Source organism: Balaenoptera physalus (genome assembly GCF_965194825.1).
Source record: "Balaenoptera physalus genome assembly, chromosome: 8".
NCBI classification, from domain to species: Eukaryota; Metazoa; Chordata; class Mammalia; order Artiodactyla; family Balaenopteridae; genus Balaenoptera; species Balaenoptera physalus.
Window position 1 is genome coordinate 25,085,371 of NC_138887.1, and position 22,436 is coordinate 25,107,806.

Consider the following 22,436-nt stretch of genomic DNA (forward strand, 5'->3'; position numbering starts at 1 on the left):
AGAAAAAAATTTTTAAATTCCTAATGCAAATAAGATATATATATATATGTATATATATATATATATATACACACACACACACACACACACACAAACACACATACACACACACCTAAATAATGAAACGATAAATAGGATAATTCAAGAAAAGTGAATACTGTAAGTGGCTGCTTAAGAGTTTGCTGAAACCATGACTTTTAAAATATATGTATCGAATGTTGAAATTATTCGTGAAGAAAGGTATATCTGCACTATACTGGCAGGAATTCCTTCAGGAGATTCAAATATGGGATTAAGAGTATCTGTGAATTTAGATAGCAAAGAATATCAGATAATCCAACATACTAATGGTCTCATATTCTACCAAAGTATCGAGTGAGTGTTGGCTTTTCAAGAATAAAAGTGTGTGGACATTTCTGCTTAGCCATCAATGTCGCTGAATATGCCATAAATATAAAGTATGGACATAAATTGTGTTACAGAGGAAAAAATGGATAAAACAGTTATCAATGACTTTTAAATTCCTATTCTGTCTACAAGGCTAGTTCTATGCAATATCAAAATAATCTGCATATACTGATATCTTTTTTCTTTCTTCTCCTCCTGACTGTTTGAAGATATGTATTACCCATCTTCTGTACATCTTTAGTAGTAACTTGAGTACCATGTAAAAGTGTATTTTTCTGTGTCTCTTAAACATTTACAGACATGGACAATATAAAATTTTGTTAAAAGAAAACACAATTCACAAAAATGTTTAAAAATCGCTTGGGAAAAATAGACTAACTTAGTGCTTCTCAAAGTATGTTCCAAAGAAAATCACTAGTTCTTGAAGATATAATAGATCTTATATAGGTAAAAGTATTCTGTGGTCATGATTTTAGAATATACAATAAAGTTAAAATTGTGTCTTTTCAGCAGGAATTCATACGGCCTCATTGTACGAATGCACATTATAAATCTCCAAGAGGAAAAGAGATATTGTTTTGTTTCCAAGTTTTTGCCACAGATTCTGCCCCCGTTTTTTGATTTGAGAAACATACCATGATAATGAAAATCTATAAAATACAGGTATCTCTGAAGACCAAATAACCAAACCAAAAACTACATAGATAAATATAAGAACATATGATTTGTAATACTGAATGAAATCCATGAGTTTCAATTTATTTCGTTTAGCATCATTAAAACTTTTAAAATTACCATTTAATTGTTTTTTTAAAAAGAACTAAGTAGCTAGAGAATTTTCACATACATAAAAGTTCTACTTCCTGGAACATAGTTTTGTAACAAAGTTAAAATACAATGTCAGAACTCATCACATCCATGAAGCAAGAGAATCTTCTGAATTCCCCTGAGATCCAAATCCAATTACCAGTTTATTGATCCCTCATGGAACCCTGTAATTTATACTCAGGAGACAATTTTCAATTTAGAATGTGGATTCCATCAAAAGTTAAAACACCGAATAAGTTTACTTCATTTTAGATATTATGTCTGCCAACTGATTGCTTATATTTACAGAATTGAAACGTGTGGAAAACAAGGTGAAACTGCATTAAATCTCAAGCGGTTCAGCAGCATCATTTTCAACATTCATTCAATACCTATTTGTATATATTTCTGGGCCAAAAAAGACACAAAATAAGTTAAACACATCTGCCTCTATTTTTAGGTAAAATAACATGTTCAGATGACTATATAAAACAATTTATTTGTCTAGGATTACAATTGGCCCATGGTGCCAGAGCTAATGGACTAAACTTATTAGTCAAATTTTCTTCTTATGTGTGACACATGGTCACGTTTACAAGGAGAATTTACTTATTAAACCTAAGACGAAGCGTATCCCATACAGTGTCAGAACAGGGTAAAGTACGATAAACGCTAGTTTTCCCTCAGACTAAGTATTTTGACTCTACTAAGATAAACTGTGATTGAAGTTAAAATAAAAATTAAAATGGAGAAAACCTAAGTTTATTTGAGAATTTCCAAATGTCTTTTTTCTTTGTTACTGTATTATATTTTACATAAAGCCCCACTACTTGCCTCTTCTTTTAGAAGGTCTACAGTGCTTCTAAAACTGTCATTGAAAATGTGTATTGCTAAGTTTATTTAACTTTTATGCATTTGCACAAAATTTTCTGGACTTTGGAAGACGTATAATTCCAAAACCTGGCTTTTTAAAGCAAACTGGAAACAAAATACATTAGTCATAAAATAATACTGCAGGCCAAACATTGGTACTCCTTGTGACTAGGTATTTTATATTTCTACTTTTAAGAAGCTCTTTGCTTATACAACGTCCATTTCTTACATGGTCAAAATATAAATGCAAAGGAAAACAAAAGTGTGTCTTTTTTATAGAAAAACAACATACCTAGGAAGCACTTAATCAAACGTGTGCTTAGACAGGTGGTCATGTTTCAATAAGAGAACACAGGCCTTAGCGGAATGTGCAACTGATTACATCCACTGTCTTAAAACAAAATTTCTTCCCTCCAGTAAATGACATTGCTTTTGACTCAGAAGCTTTTTTTTAACCTCATTTTTTATAAATACACTTTCCTTTCTCAATCCTCAGACTGTGCATTGATAGCACACACATTTCATTATTTCTTACTCTATCTAGCAGAAAGGCTCAATTGATCAATTTTCGTAAAGCTAAATCTCTATAGGGCATCAGGATTTGGGGAAACTGTAATTCTGCACTTAACCTGTCAACCTAGTCCACCTACATGGCAGCATGACGCTAAAATAAATGGCAAACATTCATAGGCCCTTTAATTTGTATAATTATATAAAAACATTTTTTGTCTCAGTTCGTCATAATTTCTTGTGGAAAATTGCAGTGATTGGCTTTATTGTGGCTTTTGTTTATATAGTTGCAGAATTATTTGGTTCAGAAATAATTTTGAAAGTAGGCTTGAGAAAAATCATAATTTGGTGGTCATAATTCTCTTTCCTATCACATTCATTTAGAGCCATTTCTTCTTCTTTATGGAAATACATATTAGCTCTATTATAAAATATATACATATATATATATATTCAGAGGTGTGCAGCTACATTAAACTATATCAGTCTGAAATCAAATCATGTAAATCACTGAATCACCAAAATATATCCAGAAACAATCTTAAGAGAATTGGGTTAAAGGACAGTTCTCAGGAATGAAAGACAATTCACACCGAATCAGCCCAACTTCTATGTCCTGATGTTTTTACAGGGATGACTTTTGGCTAAAATTAACTCTGTGTTAAAAGAAAATTAGGAGAGGATATTGTAGAAAAACAGTTAAATGATCTGAGTGGGGGAAGTTAGAGGAGAGGAAGAAGAGTATCAGCTGAATTCCTTCTCCCTTTATCCTGCCCCTGCCCCCATCTCACCTAGCCTTTGTACAGGGAGGTGCTGGGGGTCTCACGACCAACAGAGGGAGCCACAGCCCATTCATTCAACAGTACTCTGGCGCCCTCACTCTGTGCTAAGTGTTGGAGAAACGGAGATGAAGACTATGGACACACTGACCTAAGAGGCAAGTTCTTGCCCTCCTGATTCACACATGACAAGATAAGCAGGCAGCTGGGCCAGTTGCCCCAAATCTGCTGTAACTGAAGAAGATCTCTTACTATCCTTGGATGGTAGGACCACATAAGTCAAAACCTTCCCAGGTTTCAAAATAGGCAAGAGTTAAGAATTTCAGATATTTGAGACATTCTTCCTCTATTGATCAATTCAAGGATGTGTGTTTGAAAATGTGTGTGTGTGTTTCTTTCTGAATCATTTACCTACCCTATCACTCAAAATTCCCTCAGTCCCTTTTCCAGAAAGTACATAGGTATATCATTATCATTTAAGACTTTAAAACTATAGCATATAAACTAATTATCGCAGGCACAGATAGGAATTTAGTAATCTTCTTTCCCTACTATCCTTCTAGGTAAACATTTTCATGCAAATTATTAAACAACATCATCTTAGAAGGTATTTTACCTCCAAACACAGAGGTTTTCAGTGGATTTCAGTGCATTATGTGCAGTATGATAGGCTAAAGCTAGCAACAACCTCAAACGAGATTCATAGATTAGTCAAACCTTTAGAGAGCAATTTTTCATAATTTAAGCACCACTAGATGACAAGAACAAATTGTTTCATTTCTGATTTTTAACCAAGTAGTTTAGTTATTTATTATCTCCTTGAAACAAATTTACCCAAATGGTTCATGCTAATACAATGCTACTGTTTACTGAAATTTAAAACATCCCCTAGTAAGTTGAGAGATGAATGACTTTAGTTTCCCAGTGTCTACTGGGAGTCAAAAATTAAATCTGGACAAAATAGACCATTCCATCTTACAAATGTATATTGTGAGTGACAGTCCCTTGCATGCCACTTTCCTGTAAAACGTGGCCTCTGATGAATAGTTTATGTTAAAAATCTGAAGCATAAGTACAAAGCTTCAACCTGGGAGTAAGATGTTGCCAAGGATAAGATTTAAATAATGGAACTGAAAATTAGGATTTTATAGGTAACATCTGAAATATATGACACATTCAAAACTCAAATAGACATTAACTTCCTGTCCAATTTACTAATTCTCTTTTCTTTGTTATGCACTTGACTCTGTATATGATCCACAGTGTGACAAATTTTGGGCAACTCTATTGCCTGTTAAACCACCTTAAAAAAAAAAACTCATTCTTACTGTCTTTTTATCCTTTTTAGTTCCATATATGTTGTCAATAGGATGAACATTAAGGATACTCTTTGTTATAAATGAGTTGTGTTAATGATTCCGGCCAACCAAGATCCACATTGTTTAGCTCAAATCATTTAAAATTCAAATTTTTTGATTATTATATCTTTGTAACAATTTGTCCTGGTAACCAGACACAGCACCACTATTGACTGTGCCCAAGTCAACCATGCTACATGACATGGGTTAACCAGCAGTACTGATTATAGCACTGTGTGAATAAAACAACTTAGCAAGGTGTTGGGGGAGGGGGTGTGTGTATACATCCATGTGTGTGTCGGAGAGGGGGTGTGAACGTAAGTGAACTTTCCAAAGATAGCTAAAAGTAGCTGAAGCAGTAAAGACAGTGGTTCTTGAAAAAAGATATTTTTTATGCCATTCTATCTGTTTGGGGTTTGGAATGCATGAAATATTGCTTATGAAAACAAAAAGGGAAAATAAAGATGGGCACAGGTCCATCTAGAGATCAATGTTACCAGATTACTGGACTGAAGGCATGTGATAAACCTACATGCATTCATATTATGTGACAAGAAATAATAAAGAAGATAATTGACATAAAGTGTTGAGCACAGGGCCTGTTATTTTATATACTGAAAAAGAAAAATCAGAAATATCCATAGAATTTATCTATTAGCTTTAACTGGTACTTACATAGGAGTTAAAGTAAAATGCTTACAATTTTATTTTCTTAGATCAGTTACTATGCTATGAGTCTATTTAATCATTTAAAGTCCTTTCTTCAAAGATTCCATACAGCACAGTGGAGAAGAAATGGTATTATAGCTGCTATTGCTATTTTTATTCTGATAAATTAAATGAGGTAATTTATAAGAAAGTCTAGTAAAATGGTAATTAAGTGTTGGTTCTATATGCAACCTGTCCATTAAATGTGTTGCTATGCTCCAAACTCCTCTGTGATTCTAAGCACACTCTTTCCAACCCCACATCTCCTTTAAACATCCATCCTCATCCACTCCTGCCTAGAAAAACTCCAACTTTGTATTAAACCCAAAATTTGTTTGTCCATCCTAACACCCAAACTGTGGAATCTTGCTGGAGAAAATTACACATGCAGCCCTCACATAGAGTAAGTCAGTGGTTCTCTGTTTTAAAAACTGTAGTAAACTTTGTTTCGTAATTTTTTTTTAATTCAGAAACCCTCCTATCTTTGGGAAACTGTTTCTTCCAATCACATGATTCTGATGGCTGGCAAATCAAACCACCTTATTTCTCTGACCACAGAAATTAACAGGCGCCTAAATCTATCCAAAAATAGCATCTCATCTCCCTATTCCTTTTTCAGCAAAATATCATTTTCCAGGAGTGGTTATGGTTGCAAACGCTGTACTGCTTAAAACCTGAATCTTGTGTCAGAGGCTACCTCTATCTGTTGGCTTCTTAATGACAGAACCAATAATTTTTTTTTCTTAAGCTTCTTAGAAGGTGCTAACTCCTACAACTGATAGTACTAATGCAAATACCACACTACCTACAATGTGTTTTTCCATTCTAATTTCCTGTTACTAACAGTCAATAGTATTTGCTTGAACTTTAATTTCTGTTGGTGGCTTTATTAGACTATAACTGTTCTAGAACGAACTCCCCTCCTGCATCTTGAAAGATCCCATTCCTTCATCCCTTGTCTTTCCTGTGTGTCCATCTTCTCTTTAATCACATTCAGTGGTTTGCAAAGAAGAAGATTTGCAGGATAAAAATCCAGATGTGCTGTGGCATCTTTTTTGGTCTAAAATTTAAAATTCAAGTAGAAGATTAAAACAAAAAATCAAAGAAGCCAAGAGATGAAAATTTTCTTAGCTCATATATAAAGAGAAACCGTTAATATTTTTCTAACACTTCTCTAATGAACTAAAGGTCAAAAATCTCTTAGTGTCAAGTTAATATTTTGTGAGTAGTAAATCAGCAAGTTAATTACCATTTAAAAAAATAATTTCTATCAATCTCTTTACTTCAACTCACTAGCCTTTAGAAATTAGTTGCACAATACAGCATGGAATGACTACATAAATTTTGATTATATGCTTGAGTATCACAGTTTCTATCAAAGAAGATGAAAGTACAATGCTATTGCTAAGAGGTTGCTCAATGATCAATGATTATAATGAAAAAATACAAATAATCTATTCCTTCTCTGAACTCTCAGTGTTCATTCAGAAGAATAAATATATATTGAGCTTTGTATACATGCCAAGCTCTGTGCTAAAAACCTAAATACATGTGCTTTTTTGAGAACCCGACTGTTAAAATTAAATCAGTGAGTAAGATATTATCAATCTCAATTTTGTATATTCGAAAGCTAAGACTAACAGTAGTCAATCCGAGACTAACAGAGGTCTTCTTATCCCTAATTGAGTACTTACTCCTCCCATATCCTGCTGCTATGAATGCGGAATGATCTGCTTCTTAGAGACAGTGAGTTCCTTATATACTCAATGTCTACCTAATAACAAAGAGAACGGCTAATAATCTCTGAGGCACATTCAGTCGTCTTAGCTGTTCTTTTAACTTTGCCTTACCATTTGTTTTAAAATGTGAGTTGAATTTAATACTAATTTCTTTAGCTTACTGGAAGAAAAAACTAGAAACTAATTTTGGCCTTCCTTTAAAAAAGCTTGCTTCTGTTACTTTAAGCAAACACCATCTTACATGTATTTATCAGTTAATTGCCAGTATATATTTGCAATATAGTTGTTGTTTTTTTTTTAAGTTGCCATTATGGTGCTCGTAAATTGAAGTACTACTTAATACCTGGCCCACCACATTAACCAATCAACAAGCAAGGCCCTCTAAGAGCCACCAAAGCAAGAGAGAATGAATTCAGGTGTCTTACTATGTTTAATGACCTAATTACAAACATGCTCACGTACTCAAGCCCCAAGCTATACTTATTATGAGGCTCATGACACAATTGGAACTATCATCCTAGATGAAAAAAACACATAATATTCACCAAATTCATTTCTTCTACATAAAATGTTCATTACTTCTACATAAAAGAAGAATTTTTTTAAAAAAAGGAGAGAAAAATTGTTTTAAGTAGAGACACATTCTATTATGTGTATATTCTATGCTATTGTCTGAACTGTATGAACTACTACTGAATGGACAGATAAATGGATAAATGACCATCATGAGCTTATAAGGAACTATTTTAGAAATTCTGGGGTAAAAATAACAACAAAACGCACACACATATACATGCAGGCACACACACACAATGCATCAGAGTAGAGAAAAAATAGCCTTTAAAAAGCTTCAAACAAGTGAAAACCTAGACCACGTTCACTCTTATAAGAAACCAAGGAGGAAGTCCAAGTGGCCTGTGATCTCAGAGTTCCGTGTTCTTGAACTTCAGGGGAGATCAGTTCCTATTAAACATTAAGAGCTATAGCAATTCATTTCTTCATCCGATAAACTTTAATAAGAATCTGCCTGTAAGCCTTTTTAGTGTTCCAGAGGATATCGATAAATATATTATTTAAACTATAGGACAAAAGCCAAAGTAGAATATAAGAAGATAAATATGTTATTTTCATCCACCAAATCTCCCAGGAAACTCAGTCCAGGAATGAACAAACATATCTCTAATGCTGAGGACCTTGCTTTAATCTCCTTTATCTGTGTTTCTAATGAAGCTTGGGGTATAATCAACTAAAACATTAAAATTTAATCCACCAAAATATTCCATTTTCTATGCTTCTTCCTATGGATTTAGACAACTCACAGATTTTCTTGACTCATGATCAAAGTTAACAGCACTTGATCATAACAATATATGATGTCCTAGTAATAGAGTTGCATTAATTTTTCCAAAGGTAATATTAGCACTCCCTTTCCAAATTAATCATTATCAACTTCAGAATATTATCATGCTAAAGCAAAATATACAGACTTACACTATGGCCATTGAATTCCTGAATATAAAATAATTTGGCTAAAATCAGACCTTCAAAGAACAGTAAATTGGTAATCACTACATCAATTTAATTCATCTTTCACTGGATTTGAGGGGCTATATAGGTAGGATGGGAAAGAAGGAGGAGAAGAAGAGATATTTGTCATGTGTCCATTATGGGAAAGGCATTTACATATATCATTTAAACCTTACAAAATTCCTTGGATATACAATAGCTGTGATCTTCTTGAAAATAATAAATTGGTAAACATTTAATTAACCTTGTATCCCAGTATCATATTTCTTGTTGGATTTCCCACCCCTCTTTCCCCTCCATCCCAACTCTTCACTATTTTCAGACAGTGAAAATTTTGGCTAATACAAACACATCATTGTATGGCCTGGATATTGTATTAGGATTAAGTCTCTATGAGGCAATATTCTTAAAAGCCATGTGGCTTGTTAAAGTAGAAAGGAGATTTACAAACTTCAAAAATGGATAACTTTATATAGAAAGATGAAACTAGGAAGTCTAAACACTGAAAAATGCTAAAGGGGAGATCTAAGAGTGAAATGAAATGTATATGACCTGGCTCCCCTTACAGGTAGAAAACACAGTGGGAAAGGGAAGATGTGTTTGGGAGAAATTCTAGAGCAGACCAAAACATGCTGTCCTTCCTATCTGGGACTCTGGAATAAATTCTTTCCATACCTAAATTACATCCAGGAAGCTTTCCTTGTTGTGGAAAACTTCCCCAGCTTTCCCACTTCAAGTCAAAATTAGGTATCCCTGTTAATGCTTTTCACAGCACCTTCCGATACTTTTCTCCTCTATAAATCAGGGAGAAAAACAGTAGCTACCTTACTGGTTTGTTGCATGGAATTAAGGAGTGAAAGTTTGATCCAAAGATCAGCTACAACCCCTTCTGCAGTCCTTACACTTACCACACTATATTCTGTCCACATGTCTGAGCCCTATGAGGGGACAGACAGTTCCCCTCATCTTTGTGCTCAACGTGTGGCTACAGGCCCATCACAGTTAGGTGCCAGGGACTATTGGACAAGCCTGCCCTCCTCTGCTTAATGATCTTTATTCTCCACAGATGAGGTCTTTATGGACAGGTTTCTAGCACTGCCTTAGGTTTGGTTCTCCAGAAGCAGACACTAAGACTAAGTTTTATTGGGGAGCTGATCCCAGCAAATACCACTAGCAAAGTGGAGAAGTGAGACATGGAGTTGAAGAAATTCAAAACAAGGTGTGCTAAAAAGCAGATGGGCAACCAAGTTCCTCCAAGAACTGCTGGGAGGCTTTACAACATGGCTCAACATTGTTATATCCAAAGAGTGAGAAGATTGGTAGTTTTCACCCACACCCGTCATCACTGGTTGGAAGTGTTTTGCAAATTCCTGTCACCACAGAAAGCCCTCAAGCAAATATCTGCAGACGCTTAGAGTAGGAAGCTATACAACTGTGTGTGTGCGCTGAGTAGTAGTGGGCAGGGAACCAACATCTACCAGAGTCACATAGTAAGTGTTTTAGAAATGTGGCTAAATGTGAGTGTTTTACCGAGCATGTGGCTAAATCAACAAATGATATTAAGCACTGACTAGTTGGCAGTGTGACTTCCTGAGGCTTCGGTTCTTCATCTGTAAAATGCTGAGTCATTTGACAACTGTGGTCTCTAGAATTCTTCCATCTATATATTTTGATGTTTCCACTAAGTAACTGTTTTTCTTTAGGTCACATAAGACCTAGGAGCTGTGTGCTCATCTATTTTTCTCAGTGAATCTTTGATAGATTTGCTTCTCTTCTCATGTGAACATCCAACAGAACTCAGAGAGACATCTTTCAACTCTGCAAAACAAAGGCAAAGCTGCTTCTCCCCACTGCCCACCCCGCCCCGCCATTGGAAATGTCTCTGACATATTTCTGTAGAAATGTGCGAAAGAGGAATTGCAACATCATTATTTTTCTTTATGTCTTCAAATGTCAACTCAAAGTATATTCATTCATCTCTGAAAAATAGTAACTGTGTTTCTGAGGAGGGATGTGTTGAGAAAGAAGCATCCTCAAACTAGCTTAAATCAACCCCTTCCCTCCTACCACACAAAGTCTGGCAATCTCTCCATTATGGCAGAAATGAACTGCTCCAGATCAACCGCTGCTACCTTTCATTAATATAATGGAATGCCATTCATTTGCATTTAACTGGAGTAGAAATGAAAGTGTTTTTTCTAGGGGACAGATTACAGTTTAAATAATTTGAACTACCTTTGTGTGAAAATAATTTTGCTCACAGCACAAAGAAAGGTTACTGCAGAAGAAATAAATGGAATAATTTCTGACATTTTAGAAGCACTCCATTCCATCTGAATAATATATAATTGCTTTGGAAAGAAACAAAAAAATTCCTAGTAGCCTATATTTCATTAGCCTAGTTTCAGTAATTGTATTTAATTAAGTCATATTTCAAAGAGCTTTTTAAATTCAAACTGTTCACTGATTCAGATATAACTTGTCTCTAATTAAAACATGCATAAATGTTAAAGTGTTAATTTATGAAAGCCACAATCCAAAAGATTCTCAAGTAATCCAAAAGACTCTCAACATAGTCCTAGTTAAGTTGTATACTGCATTTCATCTGTTGTCCAAAATGTTTAAAAGGAGGGACAGGGAAAGGGAATTCTGTTGGTCATGCTCCGTTCCTCACACATACTTTCAGAATTCTATTCCTTGGTCCAATTCTTACTCTGTGGCAGCAAACAAATAAATTAATATGGCCAAAATTGTTTTGTCTTCTCATTTTCAGCTAGGCAAAGAACTCCAACTTCAAAGGGTTGCAATGATAATTTAATGTTATGATTTATCTGAAAGAATGTTGAAATTTTAAGGATGTATATAGATAATATATAAATAATATATAATATTACTTTCTAGTATTCAAATTATTCTAAGATTATTTTATACAACTATAATCAAGGCCATTACTTAAGTACCCAAAGTATATTTGTTTCAGTGATGTAATTATATAAGTAGAATAGTATAAGAGAAGGTTGAAATAGCAAATAAAAATTTCCTAAAAATAAAAAAAGGCATTCATCTTGGTCAAGTGTAAATAATAAAATTTAGATAGTTTTTAAACAAAAAACAGAGGAAAAAGATAGATTGACCAGCTAAAGGACTTGGCTAAATGAAGTCACTTCAATCATAAGATGCTGGTGTCACTTCAATGGAGAGCAGAAATCCTGCAGAAAAGCCAAGCCAATTATAGAGTTGTCTACATTTTAAACTATGCTTCCAGATGTGTTACTGAACAAAGGAACACATCGGCATACTCAACTTTTGATCAGAATGACTTCTCTCCCAGTACATAAGAAACTCAGTATGAAAAATATTTTACATTTAAAGAATAAAGACATTTCAAAGTCACTATCCAGGTGAGAAGTAGGAACGGAATACATTAGCAGCCAATTAACCTTTACAGACACAATTTCCTCCCTAAAAAATTAGAAGGCTGTGTTTTTTCCTCCCATCTGTTGTATATTTTGGCCACTTTCATGGATTATTTGTTTGGTAAAAATAGCAGCTCTAGAAACACCGAAGAGGAACAAGTAAACTGAAAGCAGCTCAAGTGAAATTATCCTCTATATTTTACCTTTTAAAGGTAAATTTGTCAACCTATATATCAACAGAGTGTAAGATAGACCTAAAAATGACTAATCAAGCTGATAAATATTAATATAATGTCCTTTCATTCACCATCAAATAAATGATACAAAAGTTACAGTTATATGATTGGACTAGTATTGATTAGAAATTGCTCGGAGATTGTGTAAAAAAAGAAATAATAAACATAGGACGTTGAGGAAAGGTTGAGCTAAGAATTTTCATTTAAGAACTTGATGTTAGTCTTTAAAATATAGTGTTCCAGACAAAAGAGATCAATTAAATTTGAATTTCTGATGATGGATTTTTTTAGTAAAACAATGTACCAAACTTACACAAAAGAGATATATATTTTGTTTATCTGAAATTCAAATGTAACTGGGCATGCTGTCTTTTTATGTGCTAAATCTGGCAACCCTAATTTGTAAGATACTATAACATCATTTAAGTATATTTTATATTATTGCCAACAATTTAAGAAGTAAATGTTGTTGCAGGAATTTTTTTGGAGGGGAGAAGGATGCTGTATCATTGAACATTAGCTTTGAAATGAAATTTGGAACGATGATCTCAAAGGAGTGACATCAAAATTACAAACTGCTCCAGACTTTAGAAAACTTAACTACCCAGGAAGGCCAAGGAATGTTTGTTTTGCAAAGTGGAATAAATCCTTAATCAAATGCATTGTATGCTTAAATGATATTCTCAACTTTACATATATATTTATCTGGCATTGTTCATTTAATTCTCATTTTGAAATACATTAAGGCATCATCAAAACAGCTGCATTCGTAACAGCAGTAGTATGTTAATTTTTGATGGTTAGAGAAAGATGGCTGTCATATCTACAATCCCACAGATCACCTAAATTGATATCCATGACCTGACCAGCCAGGTATTTACACACATTCAAACTATAGTTTATTTGACCTTCTAAACTCCCACACTAGGTCAAATGGTATAACTTTCCCAGACCGAGGACATTCCTGTTATCAAAAGTACACAAAAGGCTGACACCTTGTTAGAACCTGTAAACTAAGTGTTTTAAGTAACACCTAAGCAATGCTCATCCTGTTGCCATTGGTCATTTTGTTGAGATCATTAGGAAGCTAGCTAGTCTATGAAAAGGACTCAGGACCATCTGCCATAAAAATTCTGGACACAATTTCTAAACTAAAGGCAAACCAGTCATGTATAAAAAAACAAAGTAAGTTGGAAAGAACTAAGTAATAAATTACATATAATTAATAAAATAAATATAAATCTATTTTTAAGATTTTATTTCCTATAATTTAGGCATTGAAGATAAACTCCAATTTCTGTAAGGATAAGACAACTGCTCAATAACACAACTGAACGTTGCTCATTTTACCATTTTTCCTCACTCTTCGTTTAAATGACTCGAACATATAGCAGTTTCTAAAAATGACAGATTGGACTTCCCTGGTGGCGCAGTGGTTAAGAATCCACCTGCCAATGCAGGGAACATGGGTTTGATCCCTGGTCCGGGAAGATCCCAGATGCCGCGGAACAACTAAGCCCGTGCGCCACAACTACTGAGGCTGCGCTCGAGAGCCCGTGAGCCACAGCTACTGAGCCCGAGTATTGCAACTACTGAAGCCTGCGTGCCTAGAACCCGTGTTCCACAACAAGAGAAGCCACCGCAATGAGAAGCCCGCGCACCGCAACGAAGAGTAGCCCCCGCTCCCCGCAACTAGAGAAAGCCCATGCACAGCAACCAAGACCCAATGCAGCCAAAAATTTCTAAAAATTAAACATAAATAAAAATTAAAAAAATTAAAATGACAGATTGTGTAAAAGAGTATAATAGACCATTGGGTCTCTACCTGTATAATATAAACTTATTTGTGGCAAAACATCACTTTCACAAATTCCAGTGCCTTAAAACTTTTAACCACAGCTTTCATCTATGTTTGTATGACCACTTACAGATTTTTAATTAACCAGCCATTGATTTATAACTGGATTTTGTGTAGGGATACCAAGAAAGTTGTATTTGAAATGTTCCGATGGAGATTTTTCTGAATTCCTCTCTCCATCCACCAACCCCCATTAAGCATCATTGTTCTAAGACATATAATTCCATTCTTAGAGCAAATTACAAAACACCTATTCAACAGGCCAGTTAAAATAAATATTTCAACAATAATAATTTTTAAAAACTTAGAAGGAGAAAAAGGATAACCGTTATAGAACCCCATAATCCTGTAATTAAGCATGAAATTTAGCCATGAATTTCTTGACAGACTGGGAGAAAGAAAGTCGCATCATTCTCCTTGTCTGATGAAAAGGATAAATGAAATTTTGCCCTGAGTCATAAGGTTCTTCCTGTCACCAAAGCCTGATGAACACTGAAAAATATAGTGGGCAGAGGTCTTCAAAGGTGTTTTCTGAGCAAACACAGAAAGATTCTTCAAATAGTCACTCTGTCTCCCTCTCTCTGTTTCCATAACCTTCATACATAGTATTATATATTTGTATATACAGACAACAGACAATGATCTAATATCATTCTTTCAAGATTTTTTTTTGTACATTTGCCAGCACAAAACTTTAAGTGAAATATTTTCTTAAGAAATGTGTGAGTTTTATACGTGTACAGAGGAGAACAGAGAACCTAAGATTATTAGCACTGATTTCTCATCCCAGTAGAGGAAAGAACGATACAATACATAAAGCACATATGCGTGCTCACCTAATATTGAAAAGACTTGTACTGAATTTAAGGATGTATAAAACATGATTCAACAAATAAATGCCAGCTAATCTTCACAGAGCTATCTTTTGTAAAACAGGATATAAACAATAATAACAATAATAATGTTACGTCCATTTACTGACAATCTAGTATGGAAACCTATACTATCTCATGAAATGTTCATATCCAATATTAAAGATATGTAGGGCTTCTCTGGTGGCGCAGTGGTTAAGAATCCGCCTGCCAATGCAGGGGACACAGGTTGGAGCCCTGGTCCGGGAAGATCCCACATGCGGCGGAGCAAGAAGGCCCATGAGCCACAACTACTGAGCCTGAGCTCTAGAGCCTATGAGCTACAACTACTGAGCCCACGTGCTACAACTACTGAAGCCCACGCACCTAGAGCCCATGCTCCGCAACAAGCCCGCGCACCGCAACAAAGAGTACCGCCGCTCACCGCAACTAGAGAAAGCCCGCGCACAGCAACGAAGACCCAATGCAGCCAAAATTAAATAAATAAAATAAATAAATTTATTTAAAAAAAGATATGTATATCATTATAATTTACAGATGAGGAAATGGAGGTTCAGGAAGGTAAGCCAATTTCTCAGTTACTTAGTGAGTAGCAAAGTAGAATTGGAATCAATGTAACACCAAAGCTTCCCTATTTTCCTCTAGAGCAAATGAATGTCATTTTTTCATTTACTAATTTCACACTAGTATACTATATATTTTAAAATTGTGGATGTTTAAGAAATATAATAATAAACCAAACAAGCATCTTTAGTTTGGGAATACCAAATCCTAATCTCTCAGTTTCTGAATAAAAACGTTCCTTCCTGGTGAGCTTCTGAAATGGTATTTTTTTGCCATTAGCAAAAGGAAATTATCTCAACAAAGCTAGAATTTTCTCTAAATTGGTCTCTGTGCTTCTCCAAATCTCCCTCACTGATTATTGTCAGCAAACCCAAGTATAATGCAGATGACATAAAGAGGAAAATGATAATCAAACTGGGAAAGGGTAGAGAAAATAAGGTTTCACCAGCATGAAAACAGGGTGTAACAAATTACTGTCTTCATTACTGTATATTTCACTAGAGGGCAGCCTAAACAGACAGCTAAAAGTTAAGGAGAAACACAAATACAGAAGCAAAATATTATATTTGGATAGAAATATATTCAGCATGGTATATTTGTTTATACACTGTCAGTATTCATGTATTAGTAATACTTTATTTACTCCCTCATCTAATTCTTAGGACATTTCAATTTACTTTAAAAAAAAAAAAACAGGTTTAGAAACAAATGAATTTTATATCATTAAAGACTTGGTGCTAATATGTAAGATTTAAAATATTAAATCATACCAAGATGTCATTACAAAATACCTACTGGCAAGATTATAAAAAATAATTTTACACAAGACATATGGGCACACTATGACGTCAACTGCCCACACTGTTGCTTTAATTCAATAAACCGTGCTTTTAAATTTAGTGACAATCAACGCCAGTAATGCCTATTTAATTACCTGTTCTGCTGCCCTTTTGGTCTTACTTTTGGTTTCAGGTATCCCAGCAGGAAACCGTTTGTAACCAAACTGCCTGGTACAAATAAAGCTGCAGGGAAGCTTGAGAGCAGCTAAACTCCTGCCATATATCAGTTTTCAACGAGGGAGAAGCCCAGAAATCAATCCGCAAGCTACTTAGACATCATTTCTCCCAATTTTTCTGGGTAATCAACTTGCACTCTATCATCCCAAATAATATATTGCTAGCCTACTTTTTCTTAATAAAAAATATATATATATATATCTATTTACATTCACTGTACCTCTTAAAAAGCATAATTAAGAACTATGATTTTTAGTATAATAGTAAATAAATCCATCTTTCTCCCAAAAAATGAGATTCATGTATACAATCTCAAGTAACATATAATAACCAAGCTATTCATCACTACTAATCACAATTTTTTTTCTTTCTTCTTTTGTAGTGGGATGGAGAGGGGAATTGAAATGGAAAGCTAATTAAATTTCACTTTTTCATGAAAATATGCTTGAACTTTTTCTCTGTAAACATAATGTGAAAGTTCCTTAAATTTTATAGTTTCTGTGTTACCAAATTGACTAGCACTAACATGATTCAATATAGTTTCTCTCAAACCACACAATAGATGTTTATACCCTTTGAAGTCAAAGTATTTGATGAATTTAATTTGCTCAACAGTAACCTTGAATTTTACATGTCCTGAAGAACTTGAAAGCTGTTGAAAGATATGACTCCTTGGCACTCAAGCAGAGCTATGAATTATAGTACAATTGCCCATCTTCATTCTAAATTCACAAAGCTTTCAACATGGCCAAGCGGTGCTTTTGTAGAGAGACCTTGGCTTTTCTTGTCATTGCTGTATTTTTCTGTGAGTCACATGACATGACTCAAGACAATTCATAATCATCAGTGAAATACCCTTGACATTTGAGAGTACTGAGAAAGGAAACAACAGCAAGTAAGCCATACAAAGCTTCCAGTGCCAGAGAATCCAATGTTCTAAAGTTCCACAACTCTTGGTGCTTATTCTGTGTTCATTCAGATGAGAAAATAGGGTTTGATGAAAATGGCGTACGATGTGAATACTCATTTATGGATTAAAATTATTCATGTTTTCCCCCATTTCCCCTTGCCACCACAAACTGTTAACTAATTATGAATCAGAATTTAGAACTAAAAGTCTGTAAGATAGAAGAAACCTGAGATTAAAATCTAGGTTATCAAATGAGTAACTTTATGAACCAGAATTTCAGAGAAAACTCTAAAAACTAGAGACTTCTGGGAAGCCTTAAGATTAACATCTATGATATTAAAATAACAGAAACATTGATATTCTCTGACAGGTAGTTTCATTTCCCTTCTAGTCAAAGAAACAGGCTTAAGTCAGCTTGAGTACATGATTTGGTTATTTTCACTCAGCACAAAGATGACGAGAAAAGAATTTAGCAACCATGAAACATATATTTTAGATTGATTACAACCTAAATTCTGTGATCTCTCCTGAGTTTAATGAATGCTCTTTATTCCACAAACAAAAACCCTCAGAACAAAGAAACATGAAAAATAGTTAAGATTTTGAAATAAAAGGGTAGAAATGTAAAATTTATTAGATTTTACAGAGTGTAAGCTGTAAGATAATGGGATTCCAACATTCATACATTTTGAGAGCTTAAAATAGCGGTGCTGAAAAAAATGTATATTTTGCTCAAAGCAAGAATATAATTTATCAAAATGAATATTTTGATTCTGTACTGCCCTCCTTATTTAACATTTCATAGCGGGTTTTTTTTTTTTTTTATCTTTACAAACATGTTTCAAAAGAGAAACAACACATTTGCAAGAATAACTGATCTCGATGAAATGTATTGATTATGTGTATATGAAAGGTGTCTCATGATGGCAGGATGTTGTTCACCTGAAACCAAGCAGGAAGAATATAAGCCAAGTTTTTAAAGAAAACTAAATTTGATTGCTAAGATAATTTCAGTTATCTGAAATGCTTGAATCTACTTGTCAAAGACCTGTGTGAAGGCGTCCATGCATAATTTTCATTAAGTATCAAAATAACTCTGTGCTATTAGTACCAATATTATCCCCTCTTTATTGCTGAAGAAACTGTGGCTTAGACCTTATATAGCTAAAAATCACACAATAGGAAACAACCAAACCAAACTCTTTCTGGCACCTTGGTCAGCAATTCTATTTATTAGAGTAAGCCACTTCTAAACATCACGGCTTTTGACTTGCTTCATGGCTCAAAAAATAATTTTAGACTGAATACTAGACAACAAAATATCCTAATGGAGTCAGAAGCACATTATAAGCTGAGAATCAATAATTCTCATGAGCAAATGGTAACTAGGGTTTCTATTTAGAGTATTTTCTGCTTTATCTTCACACTGGTTTATACTGTATTTTCTTTTCTTCATCATATTTTGTAATAATTTGTTTAAAAGTGGCATTTATAATATCCAGCTGGTATCAAGTGGATAATTACATATATATTTTTTCAGGAACACTTACATTGGGCATCCCCTATTTTGGCTTTGAAAATGCAATTAATACTACTATTACCTGCAGTTTTCTATTTTTTTACTAAATAAATTCTAGCTGAAAAACATAAAAGAAAATAAATCCCAGTAAGAAAGAGAAATGGCAATCATCATCTTGCTTCAAGAAAAACCATGACTTAATTGTTTTTACCATAAGTCTTACAGACTTCTTGAATGTTAAAAACTGACTGGAAATGTGCAAAGGAAAGAGCATATTTTGGAATACAGCTGAGACTATTCACCTCAGTGGAACAGTCTTACTAGTGGAAGCCCTAAAGTATCTTTAAGTTATCTTTAACTTTCCTTCATCATCTTCCATCAAATCATTACTTTACTCAAAAAGATTCAGGAAGCTGTGCCTAGCCATTTTTGGAAAAGGGAAGGAAGAAAGGAAAACTAATTTAATATATGAAATCCTAAAATAAAAGAAAGAATTAAGATCCACGGTTCTTCAGAGTCCCAGAGAAACTGTAGACCTATTCTTTAAAATAGGAGGTGGAGGGAGATAGCCAGGGGAAAAAATGAAAGAAAATAAAAGATAAAGGAGTTCAAAAGATTAATTATAAACCCATATAAGTTGGCAAAGAAGCTGCCAGAACATAGAGAAAACTGGGAGATACAAAAAAGATTATTTAGCGAAGAAAACCACAAGAAAACAACAAAAGCATGGATGCAGGTGAAAAGACCGTCATTCCAGACAGGCTTCAGAAAATCATGCCGAATGAAATGTAACTGAATAAAGATGTATTTTTTAAAAACTGTAATAGAGAAGATACCAGTTATGGAAAACAGAAAAGGAGGCCCAACTTACATACACTAAGTAATATTCTTGAAAAAGAGATCATGAAAAAACTTTATGCAGAAATATTCAAAACTATGCTGAAAGTAAACATCTACATCTCTGAAATGAAATTACAACTTTAGTAAGAAGACATCAAACAATCAACAATCAGATGCATCATTCCTAGCTCAACTTCAAGAACAAAGAACATATCATTAGAGAATCAGTGAAAAAAATCAAGTCAATTCACGATGGAAACCAGGGGCTAAAACTGGAACAGCTTTAGAGTTCTTGACAGCCACTAAAAATGACAGAAGACTGTGAAGCAATGCCCCAAAATTTTGAGTGAGAAAAATGCCTACTTAGCCCAGGTTTTCTTCAAGTCCAAAATGAAATACTCAGATATTCTCTAACACATAAGAACTCAGGAATTAAAGCATCTCACGGCTCTTCTTGATCAAAATACTTCACAACAAAATCCACTCAATCAAATTATGAATTTAAAGAGAAAACAAAAACAAAAAAATAAGGTGAGTAATGGAGGATCTAGAACCAGGATTAACACTGTGGAAACTACGGTTACACAACATAAGACAAATCTTAATGTAAAAGTAATAATTTAATAAGATTTGGGGATGGATGAAGAAAGTGAGAGAACACAGAAACATGTTAATTTATTCAAAATAGAACACACTCTCTGATTATAAGTTTGTACATTCTGTTATATGACTGTATCTATGAATTTTGTGTGTATATCATGAAAAAAATACATGGAAAAAAGGTATAAACAGATAAATTGAACATCATGAGACTCACTAAATATAAACAAGGAATAAACGTAGTTGTGGAGATTAGGGGAGATTTTAATTTTTCTTTTGTAGTTATCTATATCATTTTAATTTTTAATTAATGATATTAAAATATTTTTACAAAAACAATTAAGGTATTATAATTTTAGAAGGAAAGTGATTAAGCCTGTTTATTGTTGTTATTGCTATTTTGGTATTAACTAAACCCAACTAGATTTTTTTGAGACTCTGGCTGCTTATTATAATTTTCTTTTCTACATCAAATCTATTTACACTCAATCCCTTTCTTTCCCAAGCTTTAGAACTGCATTTAGACTCATCACTTTTATTTTCATAATTAATAAGCCCTCCCGTTAGTGTTGGTCAAGCTTTCTTCAGTTTTAACACCCATGAGAGAGAGATCATATCCCACTCAGTCACACGGGCTCACTACAGAAGGATTCTCCGTGTCTTGACTTCACGCCCATAGGACATCACTGAGAACCTTGAGGGGAGAATGTAATAGAGAACTTTGAAAAACAGGATTCTAGGTGATTCTTATAAGATCCCCAGGAGAACTGTCCACACAGTGGTGAAACATTATAACAAAGTAAAGCAGTTTTTGCAATGTGGTAATTTTATAATTTTTGGAATCTAATAATTTAGTTAACGTATAATATATGCCATGGCACACAATGCTACAATTCCATGATAGCTGATTTTCTACAACATTCAGCAATTACAAGCTCTCTTGATTACCTTTTCTCTCAGACCATAATATGCCTTCTAACAAAGCAGAAGCAGGCACTTTGAAATTGCTATGTTACAACCGAATTCATACAAAACCTCACATTTTATATCACTAATTTTGACTAAAAGTAAAGTTTTGCTCTTTTTTAAATCTAGTTGTTACTTGTCCTGCCTGGATTTTATTGTTGCTGCTACACAGACATATTTTTCATGGGCGGTTTGAGAAAAGCAGCACATTACTTTCTAAATTCAGGTATGTGTTACTTAAACTACTCGGTTTTGATATTTGCCTGACTTACTGGCTTAAAATTCTTACGACTCGTCCATCTTATTTGGTCTCCAAAACGTTTGTGTCAGAAGGATATACAAAGCTACGTTTCCCACTACCTTATAAAATTGTGTATTAATTTTTTTAAAAGTCTCATCATTCTCTTCTATCGAACTGACAGTCGAAAATCTTATTTAACTATTATGTATGTGTTGGACCACTACAGTTCTGTAAAACAAATTTGTGAATTCCCTAGGACAGTAGAGTGGACTCTGTGATTCGTAATTTGGTCATTTTTTCAAGATTATTCTGCCTGTGGAATGTCAGTGGTTTGGACAAAGATGGTGGTTATGAAGATGAAGAGAAATGAATGGTTGCATGATATATATGGAGTTGGAACTGACAGAATTTACACGTGGATTATATGAGGCGTTATGGCAGAGGGAGAAATTAAGGATTACTCCTTAATTTTGGCTAGATGAACCGGGAGGTGATCTCATTTGTGATGGGGAAATTCACAGATCATCAGGATACTGGGGGAGGGAGGAATGGAAACACTAGCTCATCTGGCCATGTTAGTACCATGCAGGTGAGATAGCTAAATGGAAACAGCAAGAGGTCAGTTACATAAATGAGCCTAGAGCTCAGAAAAGAGATTTGGGTGGAATTCTATTTAATTTCAAAGCAAT

The 22,436-nt window shown here is 34.1% G+C and overlaps 1 protein-coding gene across 10 annotated transcripts in view; it reads right to left on the reverse strand.

The window, feature by feature from the left end:
• The window catches only part of CACNA2D1 (calcium voltage-gated channel auxiliary subunit alpha2delta 1), a 503,964-nt gene that overhangs the window by 197,610 nt on the left and 283,918 nt on the right, over nt 1–22,436 (reverse strand). The window lies entirely within an intron of this gene.